The 20,777-nt window shown below is 44.8% G+C and overlaps 1 non-coding gene across 1 annotated transcript; it reads left to right on the top strand.

Moving 5' to 3' along the window:
- Positions 1-8,762: 8,762 nt before the first annotated feature.
- On the top strand, positions 8,763-8,891 carry LOC127683925 (small nucleolar RNA SNORA17). Its single transcript, XR_007977702.1, has one exon. It is a non-coding gene; the product is annotated as a small nucleolar RNA SNORA17 (small nucleolar RNA).
- The last annotated feature ends 11,886 nt before the right edge of the window (positions 8,892-20,777 follow it).

Here is a 20,777-nt window from a genome sequence, read left to right on the forward strand (position 1 = left end):
TCACGTGACCCTCTCGGGTCACGCCTCCCCGCGCTCACGTGAATGGCTGCTCACGTGGTGTCCGGGCTCCTGTGCTGCCTTTCTTTTCTGCTGATGGGTTGGAGATAGAGACGGGAAAGGAAGCAGGCGACTGAGTCGGGCACAGCATGGTCCTCATTAGCATCTGATTTAAGACCAGTAGGAAGTGCAGGTGCAGAAGTCCTGGTGGAAGGTTTGACCAGAGCCGCTAGGGTCCGTCTCACAGTTGAGTGCTCCCCTCTCTCACTTCACCAACTCTTCATGCTCCCAGACCTGAAGGAACAGCATCAGATGTACCTAGCTAGCACGTCTGTACTAGAAAAGAAAACAAATTCTCTCACCTCAGAATATGGGTGAGAGAATTTACTTAGATGGATAGAAACTAATAATGTGGATGGATGAGTGGATAGATGGATGGATAGGTGGGTGGATGGGTGGGTGGGTGGATGAATGGGTGGGTGGGTGGATGAATGGGTGGGTGGGTGGATGGATGGATGGATGGGTGGGTGGGTGGAGGGATGGGTAGGCGGGCGGATGGATGGATAGGTGGGTGGGTGGGTGGATAAATACGGCTGAAATAGGCATTGAATATCTCACAAGTGTCTGGTCTGGGATTTATACGTTTCTACTACACATTTATACTGATCTTGAAAATAAGGAGGAAGTGGAGAGTAGAGATCCAGAAGGAGCCATTCAAAGATGCCCAGCAGAGTACTGAGACCACTGGGATTGTTTTGAGATACTGATTTAGCACCACAGCCTACCTCAGTTTTCTAGGTGTGCCGAGTCTTCGCAGTAGAATTTTGAGTGTAGCCAGGCTAGGTGCTAAATAGTCGTGAAGCACGCTGCAGGAGAGTGAGAGGCTCAAGGCCAGTCTTGAAAGGTCAATGGGTATAACACCAAAGAGTGTTCCACTGACTGCTTACAAAGTAAAATGGGGACGTGTTTAAACAATAGCACTGACGTTTGAAAGTGAAAGAGGACTTTTGAGTGTCTCCTAGATTTCTAGGTCGGGCCCTCCAAAGAGATCCAAATATAGGAGATGGGGAAGCGGCGAGACTCTGTCAGAGAGATACCGTTTAGACTGTTTATGCAGAGCCCGCTTTCTACCTTGCATTCCCCTGACTAACACTGCTTGGCCACCACAGTGGTCATACTACACGTAGGGCTTAGTCTTTCACTCGGCATCGGCTGCACTACAGTGAAGGGCCTAGACCATCATTTTACACTCCTTAGCTTTGCCCACAGGATAGGTTACTGCGTGTCTTGTGCTGGCTAGTTTTGTCAACTTGACACAAACTGAAGTCATCTGAGAGGAGGGATCCTCAGTGCCTCCATGGGATGGGCCTGCAGGACATTTTCTTAATTGATGATTGTTGGGGAGGGCCCGGCTATCTTTGGGTTGCTAGTCTGGGGGTCTCTGAGTAAGCAGGAGGCACAGTCATGGGGAACAAGCCATAAGCAGGGCTCTTCCGCGGCCTCTGCATCAGCTGCCTCCAGTTCCTGCCCTGCTTGAGTTCCTGTCCTGACTTCCTTCAGGGATGGGCTGAGACGTGGAAGTGTAAGCCAAATAAATCCTTTCCTCCCTAACTTACTGTGGCCATAATGGTTCATCAAAGCAATAGAACCCCTAACCATGGTCTAATGGCTAAATCAAACAGCAGCTTTATTTTTAAACGTTATATATTTTAAAATAGTATTCATACTAAAAGCTATCCCTATTTACATGCCTATCAGCAATAAAGGTGAGAGCCTGGTTGCTACTAGCTCTAATCTACCTTTATTAAGTCTTTGAAAACCTAAGTAAAAATAGCTATCATAGTATAGACAGTTTGTACTTCTGTGTTGAAGGAGGTTGAACTTCTTTTAAATGATAGTCACTTGTGTTTTTAATGAAATGACCAGAGTAACACCCCCTCGTCCTGACCCCATTTTGTGTTTGCATAGACAGTTCTCAGCCATCTAGCGTCCCAATGGGTAGTGTCTATACCAGCTACACATTTGCGGTTTCTACACCCCTGACCCAGGTCTGATATATTCACAAAACTAATTAATGTTTATACAAATTTAAACTAAAATAACTGAAGATGTAAGTCAAAAATAATTAGCATGTTATGTCTGCGATAATAATAATAAAAATTTCGAGGTTATTCTGACCCTTATCTAACTTTGATGTAAATTATGATCTTTGTGAGTTTGCCTTTTAAAATGCTATACACCTGAGCTTTGGCACTGAGAGACTCGAGGCGCGGGCCGGTAGCCCATCAGTTAAAGGACTCAATCTTAATTGCTTCTGTTAGTGTGTGTTCCTGTTTTTCTCACATGGCGGTGTTTCAGTTGTCTCCAAATTCTCTTTCTGTTCTTTACTCCATATTTTCAGAAGGGCTCCTAGAGTTTGTTCCTTCGCTTATTGCTTAAGTAGAATCAGCAGTGTGTGTAGGGCTTGACATTTCCTCTGACCGCACTTATTTTGCCATATAGTTTTTCATCCCAAATCAATTTGGAGGGGGATCAGTAAGAGGGGCAACATTTGGAATGTAAATAAAACAGTTTCTTTTAAAATGACAGCAACTTGCTTTCAATTCAAGAGTTGTCTTTTTAGTTATTATAAAAATTCAGTGACATATTATATGCAAGAGATCCTGGATTTAATACTCAGCAGACTACCCCAAAAAATGTCTAAGTGAGAAAATCAAAGAGTAACAAGACAACAGTGTACCCGCTGACTTGTGCACTCAAAGGACTCAAGGGGGCTTTCTTTGCTTCCAGAGGTAAGAACAGTTCCTCATAAGGAGAGAGGAGGAGGGGGAGGAAAAAACAGGGGCAGGATCGGGTGTGGGAGGAGACGGGAGATGTACAGAGAGTAGGAAATTGAACAGAGGCATGTAGCAGTGGGGGCTGGGGAACTGGGGGTAGACACCAGAAAGTCCCAGATGCCAGGAAACAAGAGGCTCCCAGGACCCGACAGGGATGACATTAGCTGAAATGCCCAACAGAGGGAAAAGAGAACCTGTAGAGACCATATCCAGAGGATAGGCACAGCCCCTGGTTGAGTGATGGAGCCACCCACCCATCTCAAAAATAGTAAGCTAGAATTGATCCTGTCTAAAGGAAATACAGTAACAAAGAGCGGAGCAGAGAGTGAAGGGAAGGCCATCCAGAGACTGCCCCACCTGGGATCCATCCCATCTGCAGACACCAAACCCAGACACTATTGCTGATGCCAAGAAGTGCTTGCTGACAGGATCCTGATATAACTGTCTCCTGAGAGGCTCTGCCAGAGCCGGACCAATACAGATGAGGATGCTTGCAGCCACCATTGGACTGAGCACGAGGACCCCAATGGAGGAGTTAGGGGGAGGACAGAAGGAGCTGAAAGGGTTTGCAGTCTAATAGCAAGAACAACAATGTCAACCAACCGGAGCTCCCAAGGATTAAACCACCAACCAAAGAGTACACATGGAAGGACCCATGGTTCCAGCTGCATCTGTAGCAGAGGACAGCCTTGGCAGGCATCGGTGGGAGGGGAGGCCCTTGGTCCTGTGAAGGCTTGACGCCCCAGCATAGGGGAATGCTAGGGCAGTGAGGCAGGAGTGGGTGAGTGGGTGAGGGAGCACCCTCATAGAAGCAGGGGAAGGAGGAGGGGTGGGGTTTGAGGAGGGTAAACCGGGAAGGGGGACAGCATTTGAAATGTAATAAATAACCAATAAAAATATCTTTTTTAATTAAAAAAATCTTATATTAAAAAAAAAAAGGCCTGCCCTACACAGGCACCCAGGTGGCTCAGTAGGATGGTTTGTATATTCTTGGGCCAGGGAGTGGCATTATTTAGGAGGTGTGGCCTTGCTGGAATGGGTGTGAGCTTTAATACCCTATCCTAGCTGCTTGGAAGCCAGTCTCCTCTTAGAGGTCTGCAGATGAAGATGTCAACCTCTCAGCTCCTCCTGCACCATTCCTGCCCGGGCACTGCCATGCTCCTGCCTTGATGATATTTGCCTTGATGATACTGGACTGGCTCTCTGAACCTGTAAGCCAGCCCCAATTAAATGTTGTCATTATAAGACTTGCCTTGGTCATGGTGTCTGTTCACAGCAGTAAAACCCTAACTAAGACACTCGGTTACGCAGTATCCAAAACTGCACATAGTGGCTTCCGTCAAAGTTGGATGTGTATAGTGTTTACATAGTGCATCTGACGTCCCTATTATTTCTAACGGGCATTCATCGTGACTTCCTGTATCCTAAACACATGAGGTATCTCTCCTCAGCTTTATACATTAACCAGACCGTGTCCCAGCGTCTCAGTTGGCTTTTGTCTTTTCAGTGATATCACGGCTTGGTTTGTTTCCCTCATCCTGTAGTATCATGTCTAGCACTCCTTTTGTTCTTTGTTTTGTTGTTGTTTCAAGATAGAGCTTCTCTATGTAACAGCTCTGGCTGTCCTGAAACTAACTTTGTAGACCAGGCTTGCCTCAAACTCACAGCAGTCCGTCTACCTCAGCCTCCCAAGTGCTGGGATTGAGGGTGTGCACCGCCCGCCACACCAGGCTCTTCACCGTTTCTGAATCTGAGGTTTGGAACCTAGTTAGAAAAATCTTCCATGTCCAAATGATAGGGGATATCACTGTTTCTCCCCTAGAGTGTATTCGATGTTATTATCCAAACCCAGTACGTAGTCTATTTTTAATGTATTCACTTGTATAATGAGAGGAAGGCAGACACCAGTAAACCCAACACCATCTAGTGAAAGTTTATCCTTGCCTGGGTGAGTAGGGACAACACTTTATTTTGCAGTTAACTCCCGAGTGTATTCAGTTCCCTTCTGAGGATTTTGTCCCAGTCCTACTGGCCTCTCTGTCTCTTTACTGTTCTTATTTCAGAAGCGTTTAGCTGTGACACACTGACTAATCCAAGTCCTCTGCACAGCTTTTGCTTTTCAGTGTTTTCCTGGGTGTTCTTGCTTATTTCCCACTGGAAATTAGTGTCAATGTGTATTTCTGTTGGTTCATTTGTTTTTGTTTGCTTAATCTTAATAGTAACTGTGTAGCTAACTATGCTGGGTGCAGGACCCAACATGAATATCCGGGAGGGTTTCAGGAAGGTTTCAGAATGATGTTTACCAGCTGGGTGGTGGTGGCGTATGCCTGTAATCCCAGCACTCTGGGAGGCAGAGGCAGACGGATTTCTGAGTTCGAGGCCAGCCTGGTCTACAGGGTGAGTTCCAGGATGGCCAGGGCTACACAGAGAAACCCTGTTTCGAAAAAACCAAATCCCAAAAAAAAAAAGAAGAAGAAGAAGAAGAAGAAGAAGAATGATGTTTACCTTATGTTTCACTTTTAAAAGTCTTCCCAGTACCTCCTATGGGGCCTATGCTGTTCCTCACAGCTGCGAGCTGCCCTACTGTCCAGACCAAGTGGAAGAAGACCTTAGCAAGCCCAGTACAAGGTATTAATGCAAGGGTGGGTGGCATCCGTGTCCTGGGAACCGCACACAGAGACCTGCCACCATCATCGGTGACTACAGTGGCACTTCCAATTTTGCAGCACAGACCATTGTCTGAGAGGAAGTGGATGTACATTGCATCATCTTTTGCACAGAGATTCGAGAGGTGACTAGAAAGGCTTTCCTCAGAGCTGGCTTCCCTGACAAGATGGCTCACACAGACACTACAAATGGCAGCCATGAGCACATCTGTTGTTCGGACTGCTTGTGGCTAGTGTGTTTTTTAATGTAGCTGGTAGTGTCCAGTTAAAGTCTAAAGTCCCTATATGTCATGTAAGGAAAATAGTGCATGATCTCAATAGAGCCAGGATTCTGGACCAGCAGCTGTGGTCAGACTCCAAATTCAGACGATCTATCATTTGTGCTTCAGTCTGGATTCTCCACTAGTGAGACCACCAGCCACTCTGCATACTCTGACTACTGCTGTTGGTTGACTGAATCTGAAGAAATGAACTCTTATAGTCTGGCCAAGAAGAAGGCACTGTAACAGTCCTGGCAGGAATGAAGATATCCTGAGGAAAGACTTGTGTCCATCTCTTTAACTATACAACTGTTGAGCACAAGACCACAAGGATTTGGCATTTCCCTTGGATCTCATGCTGGAAAAGGAAAGCAGGGGTGGGGAGTATGTGAGCATCTGGAGCGACTCCAGGAAAAACGTTGGGCTGCCCTGGTGCTGTTTGTCTTCTGATGTAAATTCTGCTTCCTCAAGAGGGCTGTCCCTACTAGGAGTGGATCAGGTGATTTCTTCTCCCCATTCTAACTGGTCAAACTGGATAGAGCCTGTGGTTGGGCAGTGGAAGGGAAAGGTGGGACTGGAGGTCTTAGAGAGTGGAGTAAGGGAAGGGGAAGGTCAGAGGAAGAAGAGGCAGAAGGAAGATGGAGCAGAACTGCATGGCCTGGAGAAGCTGCAAGTAGCAATGGATCTCATAGCTAGGGAATAGGTTAGTGTGGTGGTAGATCTGCCAGATCTAGGCATGCAGCTTATAAATATAATAACAGGGCTGTGTGTTTTTACACAAGCTTATTGGGGTTGGAGATTTACTGCAACAAAAGCGATTTTAGGCCATTCCTTCAACACAACACATTTAGTCTTGCAGAAAAGACTAAAGCAAAGACATTGATGGGTCCATGGGGGGTGGAAGCCCCCTGACCAGGACCACTTAGCTATGCACAGCAGCCTTCTACTTAAACCTAAAGGTAGACAAGGGAGGTGTTTACTGAACCTCTCTGTTCCTCTTCCCAATGTGACCACTCCAAATCTCTCTCTCTCTCTCTCTCTCTCTCTCTCTCTCTCTCTCTCTCTCTCTCTCTCTCTCTCTCTGCTTTTCATCATTGCTTGATTGCTTGTCTCTTTAACTGGCTCATTGAAGAAGGTGGGTGAGTCCAGCTTGGAGTTCTGCCCGAGCCCTGGATCTGACCTAACAACACTGGTAACAGGACAAAGGGTAAAGAATAAACACTCATTTCTGATGTTGTACCCTTCAAAGTACCTGGTCAAGACAGAGTTAGCAGACAAACAGCATCCATCCTTCTAGAACATCCTTTCACCCCCAGCTTAAAAACATATAGGAAAAGCAAGATAAGGTATGTCCTCCATAATTCCCCATCCCAAAGTAATGGCCCCAAATAAGAGTGCAGTAGATGAAATTTAAAACAAAGAATTCAAAATAATTATCTTAAATATGTTCAAAGAAATCACAGAGGAGTCAAACTCATAATGAATTCCAAGAGAAGACAAAAAATAAAGAAGTTTATATAGGATATGAAAATAGAATTCTATAAAGAGATAGAAATAGTGAAGAAAAATCTGAAATTCTAGAAATGAAGTTTTCAGTAAGTTAAATAAAAAGTTCAGTGGGAGGCCTCATCAGTAGAATGGATGATGGAGAGAATGGGATATTAGGGCTGGAAGACAAAACATGGCAATTAGAACACACAGTCAGTCCAGGACAGGGATAAAGCAATAAAACTGCACAGATGCAGTAGCAGAAATTTCCACATGTCTGAGGGAAAAGATGACATCCAGAGAAAAGAGGCATTTGGAACATCAAATATGTGAGACTAGAAAACAAAGTTACTTTTTTTTTTTTTTTTTTTTTTTTTTTTTTTTTTTTTTTTTGGTAAGGACCCTCAAAAAAAAGCACTTGTAAGCATGAAGATCAGAGTGCTCAGCATCTACATCAAGCTCTGACTGTGGCCTGCACCCATAGTTCCCGTGCTGGGGAGGTGAAGACAGTAGAGGTCGCTCTTCCTCCAGGCCTCGCTGAACTTGTGAGCAGAGCAGTAAGAAAGCATTGTGCTGGCACAACTTATCCTGGAGTAGAGCAGAGGACCCAGGAAGAAAACCACTCAGCTGCAGTCACCAAAGTGTGTCATCTCCTCCTCCTCCTCCTCCTCCTCCTCCTCCTCCTCCTCCTCCTCCTCCTCCTCCTCTGTTTCTTCTGCTCTTCTGCTTCTGCTGCTTTTTCTTCTACAGGTGTCAAAAGCATACATTGCAGAGCTAGGGACTTGGGTTGGTAGTAGAGTACTTTCCTAGTTCACACAAAGCCCCAGGTTCAATCCCCAGCTCTGCAAAGAGGGGAACTCTTTCACAAATGATGCTGGCAAGAGTGGGTATCCACATGCAGAAGAATGGAATTAGATTTATATCTTTCACATACACATCCCAAAAAAACCTCAAAGTGTATTAAAGTCTTTAAGAATAAGACCTGAAACTTTCTGACTAATGAAATTGGGGAACACTTCGAGGTCTCCACACAGGCAAGTACTTCCTCTAAAGGACTGCAGTGGTCCACGAGGTCACCCCCAAGAGCTGACAAATGGGGCTCCATTCAGTGAACAAGAAGGAACGATCACAAGTAAGAGACGGCCTACAAGGGGGGAGGGGAATCCTTGTCGATTCTGCATCAGACAGGACAGAACTATATAAAGAACAGCAAGAATTTAACAGCTTCATAAGCTTTCCAGTTGCAAAAAGGGTTATTGAATGGACAGGTTGAAAAAGAAGAAACAAAAATGACCAATAAATTTTTAAAAGGGATTTCAACCCCTTTAGCCACTATGAAAAGGCAAATTGAAACTACTTGGACTCTCTCTGTCTCTCTCTGTCTCTGTCTCTGTCTCTGTTTCTCTGTCTCTCTCTCTGTCTCACTCTCTCTCTCTCTCTCTCTCTCTCACACACACACACACACACACACACACACTCAGCTGTAGATGTTGAGGTTACTATCAAGGAAACACTCTTCCCTAGGCATTGCAGGTGTAGCTGCTGTGTCTCGTGTGCGTCAGTAGGTGGTAGAGGAGAGGCTGTGTCTGTGCTCAGGGTTCTGACCTGTGAACATCTGAATCACTAGTAAGTAGCCTGACGTTCCCTGAGAAAAAGCAAGCCTGAGGCCACTGCCAGCCCAACACCAGGGGGCCTGGACAGGGAGCTAGCCTGAGGGGAGCACCAGTCTGACACCAGGCAGACCTGGGGGTGGTGGCACAGACCATGCCCAAATTGACCATTACCAGGTGCCGTAATGCACAGGCAAGGCATAGCACTTATGAAACCACTTCTGAGATAACCTTAGACCCTCAAGGACCCTGGTGCCACTAAGAGGAGCAAGTAAGTGGTGGAAAAATGGAAGAGAAAGAGAAACAGAAAGACATGGGCACAATGAAGAGAGGCAGAACTGGAGACTGGCGAGTAGTGAGGAGTGGCTGGAGATGCCACCTGGGACCATGAGGGGGTCCTGACCTATGCTGCCACAGGGGGCAGGGGACACGTGTGGCCCTACAGCAACTGGTGTCTGTGACCACAGGTCCCTTACCAAGGCCTGGGAGATGTCCCTGGTCTGTGCAGCCACCTGGGGACATGTTGTCCCCACCCCTCACCTGGACCTGGGATAGCTGGCCCTGGGAACATGAGAGCAGGAGAGCTGGCCCTGCCCCTAGCCAGCTGCAGTCCTCAGGAGAGGCTTTCCTCCCCCTCCCCCTCCCCTCCCCCTCTCCCCTTCCCTCCCCTCCTCCTCCCCCTCCCCAGTGCTGGAGTTTCAGGTGAGCCGACCCTAGGGAAATGAGTGTGGGAGAGCTAGCCCTGCTCTCTATGTGGTGGTGTGGACAAGGAAGAGCTACCCTCCTCCCTTTCCTGTGTCAGGTGGGAGAGTGTGCCGCCCTGCTGGTGAGGAGTAGAACAATCTCCTCTGAGGGGAGAGTGAAATGATTATAGGAAGGACAGAAAGACTCAGAGACAAAGGTTAGAAATCGAGAGGGCTGCAGATCTATACCACGCCAGCCCCAAATGTATTTCTCATAGCCTTTATATACTTAATAGTATCGCGGGAAGCAAAGTCACAAGCCAGCACAGACAATGGCTGATGTACACTAAATATCTATACCCCTCTAGAGGCCTCCCTGTTCCTTCCTCCAAGATCAACAGAACATCCAGCCCCTTGTTTTGAGCTTCAAGTATATCCCCCTTATCATTTTATTCATCAGCAGGCCAGGAAATCTGCCAGCAGGCCCTTGCTTCTGACGAAAGCAGCCAAAATGGCTCCCAATATGCTAAGAGCCATGAGAGCAGAACCGGTCCCGCCCCTCACCGGCTCCAGCACTGGGAAGTTGGGGGCCCTGCATCCTGCCTGACCTGCACGATAGAACTGACCCTAAGTGTCGGGAGCTCGGGCAAGCTAATCTGAGGGCAAGAGCATGTGAGAGCAGGTCCTGCCTCTTGTCTGCTGTGGGGCTGCATTGTCAAACCCCTCCCCTTTGGCCTCACCACCTATGGCAGGCAGGAAAGCTACCCTGGGATCTTGAGAGTGGATATTAACCATGTCCCTTCCTGGCTTCAGCACTCGAGGGAGCTGGTCCTGCACCTTGTCTGGACAGCGGGATAAAATTGGTTCTGGTCGTGGGGGTTACTCGTGGGCCGACCCCAAAGGCTTGACAGTGTGAGCCTGCTGACCAGCTCAGAGACCTCTCAGGCCCAGATCCAGGGTCTTGAATCCGCCCACCCCAACATCTGCCCCCTGGATGAACTGCTGGAGTGCATCAATATGGAAAGATTTTATAGAGACCAATATGGGAATTTTTTAAAAATAAAACTAGAACTACCCCGTGATCGAACTATAGCACTCTTAGGCACATGTCCAAAGGAATCTAACTCAGCACACCCCAGAGGTGCTTATACATCCGTGTTTACTGTTGCTCTGTTCATAATAGCGGCGACATGGGGAAAGCCTAGATGTCTATCAAAGAGTGAATGAATGAATAAAGCACACATGCATCAGATGGAAATGTATTCGGTCTTAAAGCTAAATGGAATGGTGACATTTGCAGGGAAACATGCAGGGGAACAGCACGGACGTAGTTAAGGGAGTGTCTACTTGGGGTTCTGCCCCTGGGAAATACATCTCGAGCCCCCGACTCCTTTGCTTTCCTCCCTTCTCCTCTGCTCCCCTCCCCCCTTCCCTCTCCCATGACTCTTGGCCACAAGTTGAGCCACTCTCCTTCCTCTACCTCACTCTCCCCTGACAGTGTTTCAGCCTCGTTGCACACTGCAATGTGGCAGAGCAAATCGGCCATGAAAGCTGTCCCAAAGCAAACTGTTCCTCTGTCCAACCGAATCTCTCACAGCAACAGAGACTTGTGTAACATACATGGGATTGATATGTATGGCGGAATATATATTTTGAATGCAGCGAGCTCCAGACTGGCAGCACGTTCCTATTATCTGGTTTGAAAGGCTGGAGAGGGGAGGGTGGCGGGGAGGGGGACCAGTTGTTAAGATCACGTGGCACTCTTCACCAGAACCTAGGGTCAGTTCCAGGCATGCACATCATGGCTCACAACCCTCTGTAACTCCAGTTCTAGGGATTCAGTGCCTTCTTCAGTCCCCTCTCAGCACCAGGCATGCACATGGCCAATACAGACATGTAGGCAAAACACTCATATATAAATTTCAAAAAAAAAAGAAGAAGAAGAAAGAACTTTTAAGAGGAAGAGAAATTATCTACCCTGGAAGATACACAATAGGTTTGTTCTGAAGAACAGAAAGGCTGGCATGTTGGGAATAAGAACAGGTACCATGTTAGTTATTTTCTTTATTGCATGCCTGGCAAAAACATGATACGGGAGGAGACGTTTATTTTGGCTCACAGTTTGAAGGGACGCAGTCTGTCATGGCAAGGAAGACATGGTGTCTGCACTGGTCAGCCAGACACTGGCAGCTTCTCATGATAAGAACAAGGAACCCTAAACAGTCACCACCTTCAAAGTTTCCCCAGCCATTCACGTCTGCTTCTAGGCCACACACTCCAAACATTCTATGAAATGTCACAGAACCAAAACAGTGGCAACAACTGTGGATGAAGTCTTCAAACACATGAGCCTACCGGGGGGCGGGCATTTCACAGTCAGTCCCTTACTTAGCATGCTGAGGATAAAATAGCACCCTACATGTCTAACATCAGTGACTAAACGTATGTTCTACAGTACTCAATTTTAATAAATCTACTTTTTAAATGTCTTTTATGACTGCTCTGTGTTCACAGTCCCCTTCTCATCTGCTAGGATTTGTTTTCTTTCCTGTTTTTGCATGTATCCTTCCGTGTTTTCATCGATACGGCTATCAGCTGGTCTCTCTACCCAGAGGCATGGAAGTATTAAAGTCAATTGCAAAAAAATATACACATTGTGTTTTTCCTCCCCAATAAGGGATGAGAGAATCAGAAAAACAGGTAATCATGAATGGTTCTAATTTGAATGTTTACAGTTACTCATGAGTGTGTGGCAGGGTGACAGTTTGCAGAAGTCGGTTCTCTTCTTCCAGCGTGTGTATTCTATCAATGAAACCCAGGTCGTCATACTTGACAGCAAGTTCCTCTACCCATTAAGCCATTTTGCCAAACCCTAACTGGGAAATTTTTAAGAAACCTTTTTAGCTTAGAAACAGAAATGCATTATTAAAAATCAAATAGTAAAACTGTGCACGTATATTTGTGACTCACAACTGAAGAGAAAGACAAACCTGATTCAGGAACAGCTATGGGGAGTGCCATTAATCACACTCCACGTGGGTTTTGCATTTACTGTCTGCTCCCAACATTACCCTTTCCCAAGCTGCCTGAAGGGTTATTTTCCTTTGCCAGCGGTACGATGCTCACCTGTGCCAGTAGATGGCGCAGGAAAGACATTCAGAGGGAGGGGCTCCACCTTCCTCCCTGGCCAAAAGGCTATTAAACTGGAGTATAGTATACAGATTTTCCGATTCACAGGCACGCACGCACACACACACACACACACACACACACACACACACACCTGGTGATGAGAAGTTGTTTTTTTTTAATGCCTCTGGAATGTCAGCATGAGGAGATAGGAACACTCCTCTACAGTACAGATTTTACAACTGGGACATTCCCCAAGTGGTGCCAACTCTTAGCTTGTCAGAACAGAGAAGGACTATTCAGAAATGACACCCGCCTTAACATCCAACACACCCCATCAGCAGATGAGCACAAGGAACTCGCTAGCCCCCGTCCACTGGTGCCACCCTCTCCGGCAGGAATTGTCCAGCAAGAACTGCAACCGTGCAGAGCTGCATGTGGTTCAACTCCTCCTCCTCCTCAACCCACACTCGTGGTTATCATGCTCTGATCTGTATTTCAGCATATGTACATATTAAGTGACCTGATTTGGTGAGCATGTCAGAAAGGCTGGTGACCTACCTAGCCTCACCTCTACCATTCCTCACTCCCAAGCTTCAAACCTAAACATCGTGATTGATTCCTGCTTTAGGCATTTAAAGAGGAGAGGGGTGAAGAGCGGCAGTTTAAACCCAGGCGGGGCTGTGTATCAAAGCCTGTCCAAAAGCAGCAGTATCAGTTGTCTACCTAATTTCTATTGAGAAATGTTCTATAAGATTTTACCTAGATTTCCCTCACTCTTACCGGTTTATATAATCTTCCTTATTCTTCCACCCCATCATATATCATCAAGCACATTTGTCCTGAATTGTGGTGCATTTAGTACATCTCCAGTGTTCTGATATTACAAAATTTGTTTTGCAATAATCCTGAGTACTATAATTGTTATCTGAAGGGCTTGTGACTTTTCATACATTAAAGTAAAAATGAACTTTGCTAAATATTGCCAAATTTGCTTGTTGGAAGTGTTGCAGCATTTTTGTGTTATGAAAACCACCATTTTGCATGGTACTAAAACAAAAACAAGAGAGGTGGACCAATTAGCTAGAAAACCCATAAAATAAGCCCACTCAGCTGCAGCCTCCTGAGATGAAACAAATGGGCCCAAAACATGTTGGAGAAAAGAGAGTCCCTCTGGCAGACAGTGGTGGGTAAGCTAGACAGCCAGATGCATGATACTGAAATTCGATTCCTATCTCTTTCCCTATGTGGAAATTATTCAATAAATCAGAACCCTCAAGGCCCAAAACCTTGAAAGCACTAGAGGAACGTATATGGGAAGTATTCCATACATAGTGGCTTTTAAAATAGGACTTCAATTTGCTCAAGAAGTAATTTCAAATATTTAGCAAAGGAGGTTACATGAAATAAAACAGCGTCTGTGGGACCATCACCATAGTGCTGAGTCCAAGAATGGGGGAAGAATCTCTGCCAGGTGTTTATCTTATCTCATACAGGATTAGTATTCAGAACGTTTATTTTTCAAACTCACTCAGAGAGAGGGGAGGGGTGCAGAGAGAGAGAAAGAGAGAGAGAGACAGAGAGAGAGCTAAATCAATAAATGAGAAAAGTAATAGAACAGGCAGTTCTCAGAACAAGTCCAAATGCCCAACAAATAATCCCAAAAATAAGAGTTCAACACTTTAACCGTCAGGAAGATGAAAAATAAAATTACATCACGGAGCCAGTGAGGTGGCTGAGCCACTTAAGCGCCGCACACACACGGGGAACTTAGTTTGCCTTCACATAAGCCACGCGATGTGTACATCTGTAATTCCAACATTACCTCGGCAAGATGTGAGGCAGACAGTCACAGAAGCTCTCAGGCAGCTGGCCTGGCTCACACAGGAGTGGACAAGAGACCCTGCCTCAAGGTGGGGACTGACACCCTAGGTTGTACACACAGACACACAGACACACGCACATACACATACACACTCCATCACATCCCAGTTAGAGTGGTTATCACCGAGAAACAATAACTGGGCAGCAGAAAGTTCAGAAAGGCCCAAGCTCTTTCAATGATCCAAAGTTCAGTTTCCAACCCTGGCAGCTCACGAGCCCTTGGAGTGGCAGCTGCAGGCACTCTGATGCCCTGTTCTCACCTCCGAGGATGCTGAACTCATGTGCAAACACCCCCCCAACATATACACATAGACATCTAATTAAAAATAAAGTATGTTTAACAAGGAAACAATGACAACAAATTGTACCAAGAGTGTGGGAAAAGAGCTGTTGGTGGGGACATAAATTGCTCAAGCAGCTACTCTCGCATACTAACAGATTATGAAATTAAAACACTACACTTATGACACGTTGAAAGAAAATCTGTTTTCCCACAATCTAAAGCAAGAGAACATGATGCTTTTGAATGTTTGCTAATCGTAATGCACATGTGGTATACGTTTCCAAATGTAAAGAGGATATCTGTAATGACTGATAAAGATTATGTGCACACATGTAAATGTTTGGGTGTATAGATATGTGCACATGAACATAAAGGCCAGAGACCATGCTGGGTCTCACATTCTTCACAATGTTTAGGCTTCTTCCTCTTCTTCTTCTTCTTCTTCTTCTTCTTCTTCTTCTTCTTCTTCTTCTTCTTCTTCTTCTTCTTCTTCTTCTTCTTCTTTTAAGGTGAATCTCTTGCTTTTTTTGTTTGTTTTGTTGGTTGGTTTTCTTTTATTTTGCTTAAGACAGGATTTCTCTGTGTGTAGCCTTCCTTGGCTGTTCTGGAACTCAGTCTGTAGACTAGGCTAGCCTCAAACTCACAGAGATCCTCTGACTCTGTCTCTGCCTCTCTGCCTCTCTGCCTCTCTGCCCCTCGCTCTCCCTGCCCCTCTCCCTCTCCTAGGATCAAAGGCTAGCCCCACCACTGCCTGGCTTAAATAGAGTCTTTTACTGGCTAGAAATTTGCCAAGTCGTCCAGGCTGGCTAGCTAGGGAGCCCCAGGGCTCCATCAGCCTCTGTCTTACCTGGGACAATAATAATAGCTGTAAGTTTTTCGCTTGGAACGGACATGCTCAGATCTTTGGAGCATTCCTGGGATGCTCACTGGAGTCCTGACACTGTCACCCCGTCACTAAGGTCCTGTGGCCAGTGGATGTCACTCTAGGACTACTTTCTCAGCTACAGTCCTCTCGGTTGGCTCGTTTTTTTAAGATAACCGTTGTCTTTGAAAGCCCATGCATTCAACAAGGGATGGGCGGCAGAGGGGCAAGTATGTAATCATATTTCAATCTAAAAGTCTTTAAATAAAATGCGCATGTTCAGTAGGCAAATAAGGCAGGACTCCACGAGGGTTGAGTGTATCTTGAGGAGCCCAGGGCTGCTGCGGTGCCAAAGGAGGAAGCCCCGCTGAGCACCGCCTCACAAAGTGTGTGGTGGCCTTGCCTCCATAACTCAGATTATCTAAATCAAGAGCAAACTCCGTGGTGCTGTGACTAAAACCATAATCGTGTGATTTCAGCATCTGTAATACTAACAGCTTGGCATTTCTGTCCTTTGAGGAAAGATCTACATAGGCACCCACCTCCAGACCACTCTCCACCATCTCAGAGAAAGAAGAGCTGTCAGTGATAACAAGCAAAGATCGTGGGGCTTACAGTCCTTCCCCTAACAAGACTGTACAAAAACAAACAAACAAAACTGGTCTTTGACCAGATTTCTAAAGCCCTGATTGATTAAAGGAGAAAGGTAAACATGGGACCAGAAGTTTGAATCAGGGAGAGAGGGCACTTGACACCAAATCTGAGTTCCATCCCCAAAAGAAAAATTGCATGCCCCCACCCAACCCCCAGAACACAGCCATAGCTGTCCTGGAACAAACTTCATAGACTAAAGCTGACCTAAAACTCACAGAGTTCTGCCTGCCTTCGCCTCCTCAGTACTATTAAAGAAACACACCACCATACCCAGCCTAAGTCGATTACTGTGTATAGGAAGAGAATTTGACTTTAATATTGTGGTTCTTAATGCTATCAGGAGCTGGAAAGATGGTTCAATGGTTAAGTACATACTGCCTTTACAGAAGATTCAACTTTCTTCCAAAAATTCAGGTTGGGTGGCTCATAACAGCCTATAACTCTAGCTCTAGGGGATCCAACACCCTCTCCTACACTCTAGGCACACCTGTATTCACAAGTGCATGAACACATATTTTTTACTAATAATATAAATCTCTTTGTTTAAAATACAAGTAATAGGGGCTAGACAGATACCTTAATGAGTAAAGTATTTGCTGTACCATTACACAAGTAAAAGACTGTACAAGTAAAAAGCCAGATGTGGTGATGTGCCTGTAATCCCACTACTAAAAAACAGAGAGAGGAAGATGCTTGGAGAATGCTAGCCAACCAGTCTACTCGATTATGTAGACTGTTGCACAAAAAATATTCAGAAACGTAAGGTGGAGACGAACCTTACTGCTATAGGCTACAATTGGGAAGTCCATCATATTGAAAAACATTGTCAAAGTTCTAGAAAGATTATTGTGGCTGGATCACAGACATTGAAACACGAAGCTGCAATATTGAAGTTACCTAGGAGACCTCAAGATTTTGAGATGCCAGAGCTGTGGGGTACCTGCTCAGGAAAACTGGTTTCAGGGAATAAAACCAGCCAAAGAGAAAGAATTGTGCTGCAGTGCACAAAAGAGAAAGGAGTTGGAGATCTGAAGGATGCTTTGACATTAGACATGAAGATGCAGAGTTTGGAGATTTCCCAGCTGGCTTTTAGGATTCTTTTGGTTCAGAATAAAATTTATATAAAAAAAATATTGTGGTTCTTGATGCATGTTCTGCATGCATGGAACTGCATGTTCACTTTACCCAGAACAACTTGTTGAAAAGGCTGTTCTCTCCCATTGGTGTTGTCGAAGCGCCCTTGTCAAAAATCAGTAAACTATAAATAACACAGTTTATTTCTTGTCTGTCAATCATATCTCATTAATAGATATTCCTACTATTTTAACAATCTTACAGTGTTTTATAATAAATTTTTGAATAAGTTATTGTGATCCCTCCAAAGTGTTTTGGTTTTGATGTTTGTTTTTATTTACCCAAGAGTACCCAGCTGGGAAATGACCCCTGTCCTGTGCAAGAGCAGAAGTGCTCTTTGCCACGGAGCTATCTCCCTAGCTCTGCTTTCTCTTTCAATCTGAAAACCTTTATTCTTTTTTCATGCCTGACTTCCCTGGCTGGAACCCAGTACAGTACTGCACAAAGGAGCAGCATCTTATATTACCATCCAGTAAGATGTTAGCCATGGGGGGTTGGTAATACATGCCCTTTATTGTATTAAGAACTCTTTTTTCCTAGTTATTTTGGTGATATTTTTATTTTGAAAGAATGTTTTATTGTTGGTAGAAATGATCATTTGATTTTTTTCCCATTATTCTGTTATTACAGTATAGTGTGCTACTTGAATTCATGGACTGAGCTAATCCCACACTGCTGGGACACGAACTACTTGTACACGGTGTGTAGTTATTCCTCTGCATTTCTGGGCTTGGCTTGCCAGTGATCTGTTAGCTTTCTCCTCTGTGTTCATGAGAAAGACCGGTCCACTGTCTTCTTTTTTGCCAAATCTTTGTGTGACTTTGCTATTAGGCTAATACTGGTGTTCGAGAATGAATACATTCTGTATTTGAGAATGGAAGTCTTTGTGAGATGTTTGATTACACATCCCTAAACCATGTATTTATTTAGTTTTGAAATCTATTCTGGTACCTATATAACTAATCTCTATTGTAACAATGAAGCACACATAGATAAGACAATTTTGAAAGTGAAATTGTAAGCTAAATAAACAACATTTTCTGTGTTTTATTGGGGCTGGAGAGATGGCTCAGTAGTTAAAAGCACTGACTGTTCTAGAGGACCTGGGTCCAATTCCAGGAACCCACATGGCGGCTTATAGCTGTCTGTAACTACAGGATCTGACCCCTCACAAAGACATGCACGCAAGCAAACACCAATGCACATAAAATAAATTATTAAAAGAATTGAATGTCTTGTCATTATCAATGTCTCATAGCCACAACACAGACCTAGTCAGTAAGTGCAGTGGGGGTTTTGGTGTTGATATTGTGTTTACACACACACACACATACACACACACACACACACACACACACACATTTGCCTAGGTGCTCTTTTTGTTCACTTATCCCAGATGACACCCTCCTGAATCTAACTAAGGCAGAGAGAAGAGCAAAGTGAGGGCTGGACGGCTGTGTGGGGAAGCATTACACCACAGGCCTGGGGTGCTCTCCTGAGTGTCTGTCCTTCGATGGCATCTGTTGATGCAGATTTCCAGAGAGCTGCCACTGCTGACTGGTGAGCCTGACCTCCTGTGGCTACACTTTCTGTGAAGTTTGAGTTTATACTGAACACCCGATTTCCTTGTGTTAGTGTGGGATCAGGCATACGTAAGACTGGGGGTGCTATGTGACAGCCTCCAGTGAAGACCGTGGTCGGGGGCATCCAAGGAGATAGGTTGGAAGCTTTTTACACACATGTTGCAAATTGCTGTTGTGAAAGTTGGAGGTGTCCTGCGTCCTTCACCAAAAAGAACTTGTGGGGATTCTGCCTGCTTCCTCCAGAAGCCAGCATGTGCCCTCTGTAACCCACCACCACAATCCTAAGAATAATTTATGCTGGGCCCCTTGGAGCCCCCTGGAGACCCTCTGGGATGGCCTTAAGGACCTGTGACACTACCTGCCAGCCCTCCCCAGAAACATCTGCCAAACTTCAGACCTTCCTCCCCTGAGGTTTTTTGAAAGAAATTCTCTTTGTCAACTTTCATTTTAGTGACTAGAAAAACATTAATCTCACATGCAATATATCAAGAACTGTAGCAAGAAAATCGTTCTTATACACCAAAAGACCACTTAACCCATTCGCCACCCAGGTTTGTTTTCTCCATCAATTTTGGACTTACTGTGTGGAAACGGATGACATCAGTAAGTGATTATAATGGGAAATGTATAGATTTTATCAAATGCAAAATGAGAACAATCTTTTTCCAAACTTTTGTTCGATATTTGACTAAAGTATCTCTTAAATTAGTGTTAGGAAAATAGGTGTTGTTTAAGCCTCCCGCTTGCTAGCTCAGCTGGACCAGCTACAAACTTGTGAAAACTTACTGTAGCATTCTCCTGTTAGGAAACCACCTTGACTTCAGTGCTCTGGGTTGTGTTGAAGTAATTTTAAGTTAGTTCAATTACTCAGCCCTGGCTGTGACCATGATACTGAAACGGGTTATGAGACAAACCACACAAAACTAAACAGACCTCCAGGGACTTATACCGAGTTTAAAATAATAAGGAGGCCAGGCTCAAAGGCTGCAACCTATTTGATCCATTTATATATCACCCTAGAAAGAACAAAATTCTAGTCATGGAAAATAGATTAGTGGCTCACCGGGCTTGAAGATCTGGGGGTCAAGGGTGGCAGTAAGAGGAATAAACAGAATACTATTATTAATCGAGGCTTTCCAGAGATGAAAATCATATATATATATATATATATATATATATATATATATATATATATATATATATATCACTTTTTACATAGTTATCATTATACATTTGATTTTTTTTCATTTTCAACCACATGCAGTTTTCACCTTGGCTGTGACCTTGCTGAGTGCGAAGCATAATATCTTTAATACATGAGTTAAACCTAAGATGGTGTTCAAATGAACTACAGGTAACTGTTTATGTCAATAATAAATACAGTAGATTACTTTTTAAGCCCGTACTTCGGACTTTTTATTACAGATGCAATTGCCGACTACCCATACATCAATGTGCTCAAAGTGCCATATGATGTCAAATGTTTAGCCTAACAGCATAAAATTGAGCAGAAACTGTAAAAGGTATTTTATGGGCGCCATAAAAGCCGAGGGCTGGAGGTCCTGTCTTTTGCATTACTCTGATCCATCACGTCCACTGGAAATTCTCCATAGCCAATGCACTTGAGAATGAAAATTGGCCTTCAGAATTTTAGTGACTTGACTGTGACCTCCAAGACAGAACCTGTTTCCTACCAGAAGTGCACAG

The sequence above is a fragment of the Apodemus sylvaticus genome, chromosome 4 (genome assembly GCF_947179515.1).
Source record: "Apodemus sylvaticus chromosome 4, mApoSyl1.1, whole genome shotgun sequence".
NCBI lineage: Eukaryota > Metazoa > Chordata > Mammalia > Rodentia > Muridae > Apodemus > Apodemus sylvaticus.